We start from the raw sequence: 14890 nt of genomic DNA, 5'->3' as shown, positions 1-14890 counted from the left end.
CCAACCTAGCACCCAGCCCTAGCCACTCAACTAGACCATGGCACTAAGTGCCTCATCCAGGCTTTTCTTGAACATCTCCAGGGACAGTAACTCCACCACCTCCCTGGCCAGCCCATTCCAATGGCAAATCACTCTCTCTGGTAAGAACTTCCTCCTAGACCTAGACCTACCTCAGCACAACTTGAGACTGTGTCCCCTTCTTCTGTTGCGGGTTGCCTGGCAGAAGAGACCAAACCCATCTTGCTACAGTCACTCTTCAGGTATTTGTAGACAGCAATGAGGTCACCCCTGAGCCTCCTCTTCTCCAGACTGAACAACCCCAGCTCCCTCAGCCTCTCCTCACAGGGCACAGGGCTGTGCTCCAGGCTCCTCACCAGTTTTGTTGCCCTTCTCTGGACATGTTCCAGTATCTCAACATCTCTCTTGAACTGAGTAGCCCAGAACGGGACACAATGTTCTCTGTGGGTAATGTCTGAAGTTTCTGAAGAGCTGGTGAGGAACATAAAAGGTTCTGCTATGACTGTACACTTTCATTCCTGATATCCACTTACAAGGCAAACTTGCAACATCAACCAAACAAACCGTTATGTGGCAGAATTGCAAAACACTTCAAGTTCACTGTCATCCAGATGACAGACCAGAGCTTTTTAAGCTATCAAACGTAAGACCTATCTAGACATCATTTCTTAAAAAAAAAAAAAAAAGGTAATAAAAATCACAAAACAAAACAGAACAAAACAAAACAACAAAACCCAAACCATAAAAGCATGCCTCTTTCAAAAAGAAAAAAAAAAAAAAAGAAAAATAGAAAGAACATATCCATCCATGTACCAGTATTCATCCAAAAGTTTTCAAGTGCTGCATTGCCAATAACAGACAGAGATGGTCCAAGTTAGATTTCATAGAATCATAGAATCGACCAGGTTGGAAGAGACCTCCAAGATCATCCATTCCAACCTAGCACCCAGCCCTGTCCTGTCAACTAGACCATGGCACTAAGTGCCTCATCCAGGCTTTTCTTGAACGCCTTCAGGGACGGTGCCTCCACCACCTCCCTGGGCAGCCCATTCCAATGCCAATCACTCTCTCTGTGAAGAACTTCCCCCTAACATCCAACTTATACCTACCCCAGCACAACTTGAGACTGTGTCCCCTTGTTCTGTTGCTGGTTGCCTGGGAGAAGAGACCAACCCCCACCTGGCTACAACCTCCCTACAGATAGTTGTAGACAGCAATGAGGTCACTCCCGAGCCTCCTCTTCTCCAGGCTGCACACCCTCAGCTCCCTCAGCCTGTCCTCATAGGGTTTGTGTTCCAGGCCCCTTACCAGCTTTGTTGCCCTTCTCTGGACACATTCCAGCACCTCATACAAAGAGTTTGATAATGTCTGGTCATAGGAAAGACAAAAAAATAAAAATTTCCTGTAGTGTAATATTTACATAAATATATAAATAAATCTGTATTAAAGAAGTAAGTGTATATTAAATAAATAAGTATTTAACTTCTCCGGAAAAAAATGTCTGATAAATATTGTCAGAAACAAGATACTGTGTAGTGGTCCTTTGCTTTTTACAAACCACACAGCTTACCTTCCAGAGGAATCTGGGAGTTCTTATCCTTTGTAAAGCTCATGTCAAAGGATGTTGGGTCCCTGTTCTAGGTTCTGTCACTAGAACACTTTTATAGGCAGAAATGCAGCATTTAAACACAAGCAACTTTTTCCCCTATTGTAAGCCCAATATTAGGTATGCCAAAGTTTCTTGTCCCCACCTGCAAGTAGCCACAGTTATCTATCTGCTTCACTTGATCTAGATGCCCAGGCTCTTCACATCTTCCAGATATTCACATCCAGCCAGCATACTCTGTAGGTAAAACAAGGGTAAGTTTCCATTAGAGTTGTAGAACAAATTGTGATACCTGGAAGTATTTTGTCTAAGGCAGTAGAATGACTTTGAAGTATGGCTGAACCTTGGATTGAAATTGCCTTTGCAGTGGGCTTTTGGCTTGCTGTGAAGCAAGGACTACTTCTCTGAGGAGGTTTGTATTTGTAAAATCAATGGGAGTGAGATAATGTTATCAATAAGAGAACCCAGAATTTATTAATGTGATGCCACAATCCTTGTCCATAATATTCAAGTGAAGAAGTCACAAACATCAGAGCAAGCCTGAGTTAAATCCAGATATCAGTGACTTCTGAAACAAAATTCAAGAGGACACAGAAGGTACATGAGGTCAGCCTCAGTGGTAAACACTTCAGACAGTAAACTGAAAACTGTCATTTTGAGTCTATTAAGATGGCAAGTAATAAGCTTGTAGAGAAGAAAACTCAGACTTGTGAACCTGGTAAACCATTCATCTTTCTCAGTTGTGAATCACTGGAATCAAATCTGCTGCAGATACAGGGCAGGTACGTATAAACACTGCAGTAGGTGTGGTGGCATGGTGATGCAGATAATGGTGGCTAACACAGAAACTCTGACTTTTTTTTCCTCTCTGCTTTTAGATCCTGAGGCCGAGGTAACATTTAACATGAAGTAATTCATAATGTCTTAGTTGTGTTTGATGGACATTGTGTTGTGTTTAGGAAGGACACTGAGATGCTTGAGCGTGTCCAGAGAAGGGCGACGAGGCTGGTGAGAGGCCTTGAGCACAGCCCTACGAGGAGAGGCTGAGGGAGCTGGGATTGTTTAGCCTGGAGAAGAGGAGGCTCAGGGGTGACCTTATTGCTGTCTACAACTACCTGAGGGGTGGTTGTGGCCAGGAGGAGGTTGCTCTCTTCTCTCAGGTGGCCAGCGCCAGAACAAGAGGACACAGCCTCAGGCTGCACCAGGGGAGATTTAGGCTGGAGGTGAGGAGAAAGTTCTTCACTGAGAGAGTCATTGGACACTGGAATGGGCTGCCTGGGGAGGTGGTGGAGTCTCCGTCCCTGGGGCTGTTCAAGGCAGGATTGGACGTGGCACTTGGTGCCATGGTCTAGCCTTGAGATCTGTGGTAAAGGGTTGGACTTGATGATCTATGAGGTCTCTTCCAACCTTGATGATACTGTGATACTGTGATACTGTGGCTAAATCAAAAGTTAAGGAGGTGAATCTTAGTATAACTTCCTGAGTCTGAAAAATTACTATTAGAGAAAAAAAGTTATAATGAATTGAAAACCAGCTTCTAACTTTGTTCTTTCTCTAGTGATGCACCCAATAGCTCCATGCAGATGAGTCTGAAGTGGCTTTTTATCTGAGTTTAAAAAAAAAATAAAAAAAGATAAATAAAAATATTCAAACAAAAAAAAATATAGATGACTGATTTTGAAAACTAAGTAATCAAAATGTAAGGACACAAATGAATACTTTTTGCTAACATAAAAATAGAAATGCAAATTACACCTCATAGTGACTACGCAAGATTACACGTGTTGTGAAGCTTATTTAGGATCAAAGTAGTAAGAGGCTGATTTTTCAGAAAAGAATCACAGGTTATTTTCTTTGACAAGCATTTTGAGACTGAATAACATGCATATTTATTGAATGTGGCTATTGTCTGTCTTTGAATCAGAGCTGAATTAAATGCAGACTGGATACGAAATACTGCTTTTGAAATCATTTTTTAATAGTAAGCAAATATTTGCTGTTGAGAATAAGGATAAAGATTATGCTAAAGTATATTCTCTTTATGACACTCAGATTTCTCATTTGACTTTAAGTCACAGGAACAACCCTTTATATAATTCAAATTAATCCCTACTGAGTGTGAAAAAAAGCTGGTGAGGGGCCTGGAACACAAACCCTATGAGGAGAGGCTGAGGGAGCTGGGAGTGTGCAGCCTGGAGAAGAGGAGGCTCAGGGGTGACCTCATTGCTGTCTACAGCTATCTGAAGGGAGGTTGTAGCCAGGTGGGGGTTGGTCTCTTCTCCCAGGCAACCAGCAACAGAACAAGGGGACACAGTCTCAGATTGTGCCAGGGGAAGTCTAGGCTGGATGTTTGGAGGAAATTTTTGACAGAGAGAGTGATTGGCATTGGAATGGGCTGCCCAGGGAGGTGGTGGAGTCACCATCCCTGCAGGTGTTCAAGAAAGGAGTGGGTGAGGCACTTAGTGCCATGGTCTAGTTGACTGGATAGGACTGTGTGCTAGATTGGTACAGAGCTCCTGTAATATCCTTGGTAATATTCTCAGAGATATTAAAACCAGCATAACCAAGAATCAAATCACCCCAGCTCCAGAACATATCTGAAACCTTAGCTTTAGCCTTATTATAAGCCAGATCAATAAAATAAGCAACAATTTGACCTTTTAACCAACTAAATGCCAAGAAAACAAAACCAGACCAGAGCAATGCACCAACCAAATACAATAGCTGCTTGATTAGCTTCATCTTAATTCCCAGAGCTAATTTCCAATCACTCAAAAATATCTAGCCCCACGTTGAGTGCCAATTAAAAAATGTGATGGTTTGGGGGTTACCCCGCCCCCCCACACTTTGTAGGTACCCAGCTAACTCAGACGGACCCTGAGAATATACATGAAGCAATTTATTTACAGCTAGCAGAATTTACAAGCAGCTATTTACAATATATACAGTTATATACAATTATATACAGAAAAATACAAAGGATAAACAATACAAAAGCACAACTCCCCTCCCAGAAACCTGAGTCCCCAGGAGGGGCTCTCTAACCACCCCAACACCTCCCCCCGGCCCTCTCAACCTTACCCCAGTTCTCAGGAAGAAAAGAGGTGCAGCCAAGAGGTTAGGGAGCAAGGTTAGTGGGAGCAGGGTTAATGAGATGTGTCTCGGTCTAAGGCAAAAGCAAGAGTGAGAGACAAAATGGAGAAAGTTTACTTCTTCTTCCCAGAGTTCTCAGTGAGACTGTGAGAGAAGTTGACATCAATTGTTTTCATTTCACTGCCCGTTATCTAGTTCTTTTACCAAAACATTCTAGCTTGCTTCAAACTAGCACAATTGGACTGGATGATCTTGGGGTCTCTTCCAACCTGGCTGGTTCTTAACTATGCAAACTATGCAAAATTCAGTGTCCAATTTATGATTTGTAGAAACCATCTTCAACACAGCTAACATTTAAGTGAATGGAGAAATGAGTTATATCTCTGTCCTTGAAGAATTTTGGGGTGTTTTTACAGCTTCAGGTGTGTTCAAGCTTTCTTTCACTTGCCCTCCCCTGATATCCTGTACATAGAACACATGTTAAAGATGTCATTATCTGAGAACCCTACTTTCTAAGTGCCATGAAGAAAAAAAATAAAATCATTAATGTTGTCCATGTGATATTCTTGGGTTTCTGTAGAACTGATGGGGATGTGTGTGGATTTGATGGAAAAAAATGTAATTCTTTTGTATTAGTTTACCACTCATCAGCTTCTTGTTTTGTACTGAGGATACACTACAGGAGATTGTTCTTGATGAGCCTGCCAAATCACAAGGAATTCCACATGAAAGGCTCAGCAGTCAGTGAAATTGATTTGCATGCAACGTCAAGCGAGTATGAAAAATCCAAGCTGATAATGAAAGAAAGTGGTTGCATCTCAACAGCAAGTTAACTGAAAATTAAATCCTTCACAATGCTATAGCGATTCAAATGCGTTAGTACATATGAGTTAATATTAACAGCAGACACCTCTTTGCTCTCACATTTGTTTGTAATTCCCAGCACAGCAAGAAACTCAGCATTGAGATTAGATGTGTATGGGAACTATGTTCTTCAATGCTCACACTGAAATTATGTGCACAGTATTACTATGTCAGTTAGTGATGCTCCCCTCTATTGAACTTTTTGTCTGTTTGCTCATTGTTAAGCTTCTGAGATAGACATAACAATAAAATCGTTCTGTGTACTTGCCTTGTTAGCAAAACTGAGACCAAAAGGAACGAATGTTGGGTTCTCAGTGCTAACAAATACTGCAATACCATTTGGTGGCTATCAGAGACAGGATTACAGCTTTTGCTTTATTAGAACAGGACCATTCAAGCTTTGAAATGTATAGTCATGGGATTTGTCAGTTTAATATCAAATACACAGTAGGAGTCAATAGTGCATGGCAATGGAGATTTTGAAGTAAGGCAGGAATTAAAAATAGAGCTATCCATTCTCCAATTTTTTTTTCTTTATAACTACAAATACTTCATTCAAAAGAGAGCAGATGTGGGTTAATCTGGGGGTTTTCCTCTCAAGTCAGTAATTCATGTGTAGGTTCATACTGATTCAGAGACTCTCATGCAGAATAATGCTGAAAAGGCTGTTGATTAAGTCAATCCTTTAAAGTGAAATAAAATGAGGTTTCCTCCCCAGAAAATCTGGAGAACCATCAAAAGCTTTGGTTTTGGGTTTTGTTTTTTTTTTATATTAACACAGAAGTTAATAGTAGCTGTCTCTGACATTAAAGTATATGTCCAGAGTGATTAGGTGTACTTTTTAAAGGTTGTCTCTTCCTCAGTCTGAAGCAAAGGCTTCAGTTGCCCCAGGAAAGAAATATAGCAGAGATGAAGAAAAGACCATAAAAGAAGGAAAAAAGGCTTTGTCTATAAAGGGAGGTGGAAGGAGGGAGCCCAAAACCCCAAAAAGCTACAACCATGGGAACTACAATGAAATAAAACAAAGTGAAATGGAAGAAAAAAGAATTTCTGGAAGTGACCTAAAGAGAGAGAGGAAGGGAGGAAGGGAGAAAAGAAGGAAGGAAGGAAGGAAGGAAGGAAGGAAGGAAGGAAGGAAGGAAGGAAGGAAGGAAGGAAGGAAGGAAGGAAGGAAGGAAGGAAGGAAGGAAGGAAGGAAGGAAGGAAGGAAGGAAGGAAGGAAGGAAGGAAGGAAGGAAGGAAGGAAGGAAGGAAGGAAGGAAGGGGTGAGATGACAGGACTGAGCAAAGAACTAAAAAGCAGGTTACAAGGAAAGAACTAAGGGGATTTTTATTGACAAGCCCATAAGCTAAATTAGAGCAAGGTACTGAAAGGCAATAGAACAAAAATAAATTTAATGGAATGTGGGAAAACTCTTGGTGACATGTACTGTATGGAAATCCTAGTGTTTGGCTAAGGAATATTCTGCCCTCTGACAGGGCAAACTGAAGCCCAATTATCTGTTGTAAAGGGAAAAGCTGTTTTGCACAAAAGCAAGTTGCAACAAGAAGCACATCTTTGTGAAACAACAGAAACTTCCTTGCATCAGTGGATGTTTAGTTTTCCCTCATAAGTGATATGAAGCCATTCTTGCAGTTGGTTTGAAGCCCCTTTGCTATATGTGATCCTCAGTATACCACCCAGAGACAGCTAGGAGGACTGCAGAGTTCATTTGCTGCTGCCTGTGTAATTCTTGAAGTTATAAAGCTATTTTCTTCCAAAACAAATTCACCCTCATTTCTTCACAGTTTAAATTTCTAAGTTATGATAAAGATTGTTTCTTGAACTCTTAGTATGTTTACGCCTCCTTTGGCCTTTTTTTTTTTTTTCTGTTGTTGTTGGCCTTTTGGCTTTTTGGTGTTTTGGTGTTTTGTTTTATTCTGTTCTGTTTTGAGGGGTTCTGCTTATTTTGTTGGCTGATTGGTTTGGTTGGTGGTTTTTAGGTTCTTGGGGTTTTTTGTTTGGTTGGTTTGATTTTGGTTTGTAAGTGGTGGTTTTTTTCTTAATTGTTTTTGTTCCAGCAAGAGGATAAATGTGTTGCCATCACCCACAGGCTTTGGAAGTGGCTGGTTGAACAGCACGCAATGATTTCCTTGGCTTGCGAAAATCATTTGATTCATAATGTTCACCGTCATTAATACTAATACCACAATTATAAAGTGGTCTAAAAGTGCTACTGACTTTAAACACAGCAGCTGAAATTCAAAAACACAAAGAAAAGATGGTCATTGATCTCAAAATAACATTATTATTATGTAGACGTCTGCCTATGTTGCTTTTGGTGCATCACTGTGGAGGTCCAGTGAGAGGTGTACAAGTAACATTAGTGTCTCTTGAATCCTTTGAATGCTACCTATATGTCTGTGAAAGTTGAGTTTCTTTGTTTGAAACAAATAGATGAGTAAAAAATGTCTCTGAAAAAGAAATCTCAATTTATCTGAGAAACTGACTAATTTTTTAAATTAATTTTTTATTTCCATTGTTATTTTTCAATCTATAAGCACTTCTTAGTAGAAAGGGATGGATTAGTATTTATTTTATAAAAGAACAAAATGTGTATTTTGGATTAAAAAAAAAACAAAAAACAAAGAAAACCACCTAGCACTCATTTTTTTAAAAAAATCAAATATTACTCTCTAACATGGAATACTGTGTCCAGTTTAGGGCTCCCCAGTTCAAGAGAGACAGGGACCTGCTGGAAAGAGCCCAGCAGAGAGCCACAAGGATGACTAGGGGACTTGAGCATGTTCCCTACAAAGAGAGACTGAGAGCCCTGAGGCTGTTCAGTCTGGAGATAAGAAGACTGAAAGATATCATCAATGTTAATGAATATCTGAGAAGTGGATAATAAGTGGAGGGGGCCAATCTCTTTTTGGTGGTCAGCAGCAGTAAGACAAGAAGCAATGGCTACAAAGTGGAACATTGAAGGTTTCATCTCGACATGAGAAGAAACTTCTTTCCAGTAAGGGTGACAGAAAGCTGGAACAGGCTGCCAGAGAGGTTGTGGGTCACAGGATCACAGAATGTTAGAGGTTGGAAGGGACCCAAGTCGATCATCGAGTCCAACCCCTCTGCCAGAGCAGGACAATACTATCTAACACAGATCACAGAGGAACTCATCCAGACAGTCCTTGAAAGGCTTCAGTGAAGGAGACTCCACAACCTCTCTGCGAAGCCTATTTCAGTGCTCTGTGGCCCTTACAGTAAAGAAGTTCTTCCTTTTGTTGAGGCAAACCTCTTTTGTTGCTCCTTGTCCTATCCCAGGGAGCAAGTGAGAACAGACTCAAAACCCACCTGGATGTATTCCTGTGTGAACTACCCTAGGTGATCTTGTTTTGGCAGTGGGGTTGGACTCAATGATCTCTGGAGGTCCCTTCCCTCTAAGGTTCTGTGATTCTGTAATTCATTTTTTGGGGGGGAAAAAAATCAACCCAAACAACTTAGTCTCTAAGACAGTACTGTATTAAACAGATAGAGAAAGATTATTGAAAATACATAGCTTTATCCTGACTGGCTTGTGAACATGACAGCTTTGGGTCATAATAAAATGTATTTATTAGTAAGTTGTATTTATGAGTAAGATACATTGAAATTAATACAAATCATTTATTTGAAGAAGGTAATAAGAGTCCAATAAACTAGAGAATGGCTTAGTTGTGTGCATCGACCTTATTTTTAAAATAGTCTTCAAAAATATCTCTATCGACATAAAGTCAGGCTCGAGCCTTGTGCACCTTAGTTCTCTTTAAAAAAGGAAATAGCCATTTTCATGGAGAAGGAAAACTCATGTAAAATTCACTTTTACAGCTAAAGCTGCTTTAGTGCTTCAATACTTGAAAAACAATTCCTGCAGCTTTGTTGCGAAGGGGATTCTGCTGCCTACGCCAATTGTGGCGAAGGGGAGAAATTAATTGGTGCAAGATGATATTCTATAAAAATATATAGAATAGAATAGAATCATATAATCAACCAGGTTGGAAGAGACCTACAAGATCATCCAGTCCAACCTAGCACCCAGCCCTCTCCAATCAACTAGACCATGGCACTAAGTGCCTCATCCAGTCCTTTCTTGAACACCTGCAGGAACGGTGACTCCACCACATCCCTTGGAAGCCCATTCCAACGCCAATCACTCTCCCTGGCAAGAACTTCCTCCTAACATCCACCCTAGACTTCCCCTGGCACAACTTGACACTGTGTCCCCTTGTTCTATTGGTGGTTGCCTGAGAGAAGAGACCAACCCCCACCTGGCTATAACCTCCCTTCAGATAGTGGTAGACAGCAATGAGTTCAGCCCTGAGCCTCCTCTTCTCCAGGCTGCACTCCCCCAGCTCCCTCACCAGCTTTGTTGCCCTTCTCTGGACATGTTCCAGTGCCTCAACATCTCTCTTGAATTGAAGGGCCCAGAACTGGACACATAATTTATTAACTTCAATATTCTGAACTCTCACCACCCTCAACCACTGAAATTTAATAATAGTATCTGTTCTGACACAATTATGGAAGACATTCTAGGAATAGTATCAAACAGTAACTTGTTAATAACCATCAGACATTCAAACTATAAACAGAGAGAGGAATATCCCCACAGACAAATGCCACTTGGGGTCAATAGGTTGTTTGCACAGTAGATGGGCCCAAGCTCTTTCTGTTCTATGGCAGAAGGCGATACAAATTACAGAGGCACTAAAGCATTTACTCACAAGTTCTTATTTATTATCAATGATCCTCTGGGGCTACGTCACAGCCTATACAAGTGTCCAATCTTCAGGGGACTCTGCCTGCAGATATTGAGACTGGAATCCTCCCAGCTTCAGGGTAAAGGACAGTCTCTGACCTTGTTCTCCTGACTTCTTCTGGATGCTCTGTCCAGGGATCCTTAGGCAAGACCTTCAGATGCAGAGGCAGGATGTCGTGCAGCCTCAGTACAGTGTCACACTGGCCACACAGGCCGGTTGCACGCAGACAATCCAGGGTCTAGTCCTGGCAACTCATAGCAGTGGAGCCTACCAGGCAGTGATAAGGCAGTGGACGTGCAATAGGGTGCACAGCTGCATGGGAGACTGAGCTCCGTAGATAAAGGCAATACAGGGTCTAGTCCTGGTAACTCACTGCAGTGGCATGCAAGTGTGCATGGCTGGCTGGGAGCCCATGGGAGGCTCTGTCTCTGTAGAGAAAAGCAGATGCACTGCAGGTGAACAGGCAGGCAGGCAAGCACAAGTGGAAGGCACGCAAAAGCAAAAAGCAGGAGCACGTTGTTTACCTGTGTACATCTATTTATCAAATGTGGGCTGAGATTAATGGCCCTTTGGCCACCAAAATGACTAATCAGCTTTTGGCAGTTAGCCAAAAGCATACCATAATAGGCAAAGTCACAGGCCTGGACCTTCCCAAATATGGACATCACACAGGCCTTGTACCTGGTAAGCATGAGCTAGGTGCATGGGCTTATGAAACCACTTACACAACCAGGGGCTCCAGGCAGGCCAGACTTCATGGCACCAGGCCTATTGTGTCCCTTTAATGTGTTTATCTCTGGTGTGGGCAGAAAAACATGTGCAGGCAAGGCATATGCAAGCCTAATTTTTTGACCTATGGGCGCTCCACGACAAGCTTTCATTCCAGCGTTTCCTTCTCTCTTCTTGCTCTGCCAGGCACTTCTTTTGAGCTTCCAACTTTTACTTTCCCTATTTCAAAGGGTCTGCTAGGGCAGCAGCTGTTTATTCCTGGTGTTTCTCTTTGATGTACCATTTGCTTGTGTGCTCAGTAGTTCTTCTCAGGTGGTAAAATCTACCTTCACATTTCAAGGTTTGATTTAATCAAATGAAACTGGAATATCTTTGGCCATGTAATTTGGAAGGGACTGCTCCCTTGTAAATTGAAATCCAAAAGCAAAACTAAAAGCAAATTTGGTACAGGAGAGAGAGGAGATGGAAGAATCATGATTATGACAGCTTTTCATTCTTTTCCCCCATATTCATAATTTTCAGTCAAATAGTTTTAGGTTTATTTCCACAAATCTATGCATAAAATGCGTTGACTTGGAATTAAAACTTTAAGTTTTGTCATTAATGTTCATGTTTACACTTTTCGAGGAGAGAATATGCTGTGCCTAAACTGCAAGTGTATAATGATAAAATGATGCCCAGAAAAGAGTGCTTACTGTGGTCATAAAAGAGACCTAGAACAAATTATGACAATCTTCTTGACTGACATAATTTAAAGTTTCTAAGACTTTCAAACACAATGCACTTTGGCAAAACTTTCTGAATTGAGTTTACATAGCACAGTTGTGGTAGTGGGAATGGCACTGTGAGAAGACACCAGAAATAAACCCTGTGAAAGTGACATGTTCCAGCTGACTCCAAAATGGACCAGCCCCCGGCTGAAACTAAGCCCATCAGTACATAGGTAGTGCATCTGTGATGAAGTATTTAAGAAGATGGGAGTGAAATCTGTAGAACTGCATCTGGGAGGAGTGAGAAAAGATAAAACAACCTTACAGACCCTTAGGTCAAAGAAACAAGGAGAAAAGGTAGTCCAGGTGCCAGAGTAGAGATTCCAATGCAGCCCCTAGACAGTGTCATAGTGAATCAGGCTGTTCTCCTGCAGCCCATGGTGGCCCATGGTGTAGTAGGTACCTATCTGTGAGAAGGACACGCATCAGAGTTTTTGATCCCATGGAGACAGGGAAAGAGTAATAGGAGGAAGGAGTGACAGAGTGAAAGCATTACAAAGTGACAACAACATCCATTCCCCAGTCACCTGCACTGCTGAGGAGGAAGTAGATGACTTAGCATGGCCGTTTGAGCTGATTTTCTAGCTCAAACATGGAGGAGAGAAGAACACTCCAGGGATAGGCCATATAATGGCAATAACAGATAAATTAATATACTTACTCTACAAGAAAATACAATTTCATCTTTCCCTGACTTTCCAAAAAAAAAAAAAAAAAATCTGTGTTGTGGTGAATTTGTTTCTCCCTGGGGGAGGGATCTGCCCTAACCTGGGACACTTAAGAATGAAGCTAAGCCTGAGGAGTAGGGAAAGGCTAAGGAATGGCAGTTTAGTTTTGTTCTTATCTCTTTCTATACTACTCTGTTACAACTAATTGACAACAAATGAAATAATTTTGCCCAAATCAAGTCTGTTTTGCATGTGAGAGTAATCAAGTCTGTTCAGCATGTGAGATTAATTGGTAAGTGCTCTGCCTACCTTTATCTCTAGTAACAAGCTTTTAGTTGCATTTTCTCCCACCTATCCTGTTGAGTAGGAGAAGTGATAGAGCAGCTTGGTGGGCACCTGGTGAACAGCTGATGCCAATCTACTAAAATTTAATAGTCATCTGTTTCTTTTTCAATGGGTATATAAGATTCTTTCTCATGTAGACTGAAGCTTAAAAGTGCATCCCTATGCTCTCGTGTGTATTTACATAATTAACAATTTTATCATTAAAAATTTACAATCAATTAGCCTGCATTATATATATATATATATATATATATATATATATATATATATATATATATATATATAAAAGCAAACTGAAGTAAGAGGCTACTGCATGCAGGAGTGCACTGAAGAAGCCAAAATAAAGATTAATGACAACATGTAACAGATTGGTAGAACATGACACAGGGACTGCACAGTTTGCAGATGAGGAATTTTCACTGAGCTGACCCTTAAGAAGAGCTGGCAGAAGGAAAGTGATGCCTTGTAATTCCTACAGTCATCGTACATTAAAATGTCTCTAAGCATGCCTATGTGAGGGAAGAAAAAGTTTTAGGTAGATTCTGTTTTAAACCGATTGAGAAACAGAAAGATATATGTCCAGAATTTTTTATTTAAGATGATGAATGTGAGCTGAGAGACAAAAATAAGTTCTGGCAAAAATTGTTATCTTATAGTTTTGCTCAGAAACGGAGCAGAGCCTCCAATATCCAAAAAAAAAAAATATGTGTGCTGCTCGCTTTGTACACAGAATATTGAAAGAAGTTGAAAGAAGAGATTCATAGATTCAGAGAATGGTTTAGGATGGGAGGGACCTTAAGGATCACCTAGTTCCAAACACTCTGTTGTGGGCAGGGACACCTTCCACTAGACCAGGTCACTCAAGGCCTCATCCAACCTGACTGTGAGCACCTCTAGGGAGCAGGCATTCATGACCTCCCTCCAGTCCCTCACCACCTTCACTGTGAAGAATCTCTTTCTAAAAGCTAGTCCTAATCTACCCTCCTTAATCTGAAGTCATTCCCCCTTGTCCTATCACTAAAAGCTCTTTCAAAATGTCCCTACCCAGCTTTCTTGGAGACTTGGACCAGCTCTCATAGCCTGTAGCCTTTCTCCCTTCTACTGAACATCTGTGGAGCAGCCAGGCTTGTGTGCACAACTTTGGAGAAAAGAAAAAAAATAAAATATTTATAGGTTTGAGGGGTTTCTGTTGTTTTCATTGGTAAATAGAGGCAGAATGAAGCTTGGTTTAGGCAAGTAAAATGGAATGTCGACCGTATTTGTGTACAGCTTTTACTCCTAAAAATAATTACTTGAAACTATATGAATTCCTATATTATATTTTTAACACCCTTTAGAAGAAAAAAAAAAGTAATTAAAATAGAAAAAATATTTGACACACACACCACACCCCCCCCCCCCTTTATTCTCAAATTTAAGTGAGAGTTAAATATCAAATCATTAGAGTGCACCATCTCAGTCCCTTAAATTCTATGTTGCCATACACACTGGACAGAGACAATCATCTGTCACAGATTTTCCTCTCTAAAAGCCTTGATTAGAGTGTGCCAGCTAATACAATCACTTGTAGCTTTGTTTGGTTTCTTAAATAGAAAGGATTATAGAAGATTACAAACCACATTTTTATCATTCTTATGCAAATCAAAAATTGTAATTTGTGTCTTGTTTAGGGAAAAGATGACATTAATAGCTTAACTCTAACTCAATTAGGCACCTTAAAATGTAAAGGGACTTTGTTATTGCTTAAACTCTGAGCATATCTAAACCTCTGGGAAAAGAGTTAAGTTGTCCAGAGGACTTTTATCTTCTAAACAGAGCTGGCATTCAAACTGCATGCTGAACTGGGAGGGTGGACTCCTGCTAAGGCTGTGTTTGTGCAGTTTGTCAGAAGGATGTTGATACTGTAGGTCCTGGGGTAGCAACCCCAGCCCTGTCCTCCCTCTAGCCCAAAAACTAACTGTATCACTCTCATAGAGTATCAAACCATAAAGAGGAGGCTCAGGGGTGACCTCATTGCTG

This window comes from Pogoniulus pusillus, chromosome Z (assembly GCF_015220805.1).
Source record: "Pogoniulus pusillus isolate bPogPus1 chromosome Z, bPogPus1.pri, whole genome shotgun sequence".
Lineage (NCBI taxonomy): Eukaryota > Metazoa > Chordata > Aves > Piciformes > Lybiidae > Pogoniulus > Pogoniulus pusillus.
Note: the sequence above shows the minus strand (reverse complement) of the source record.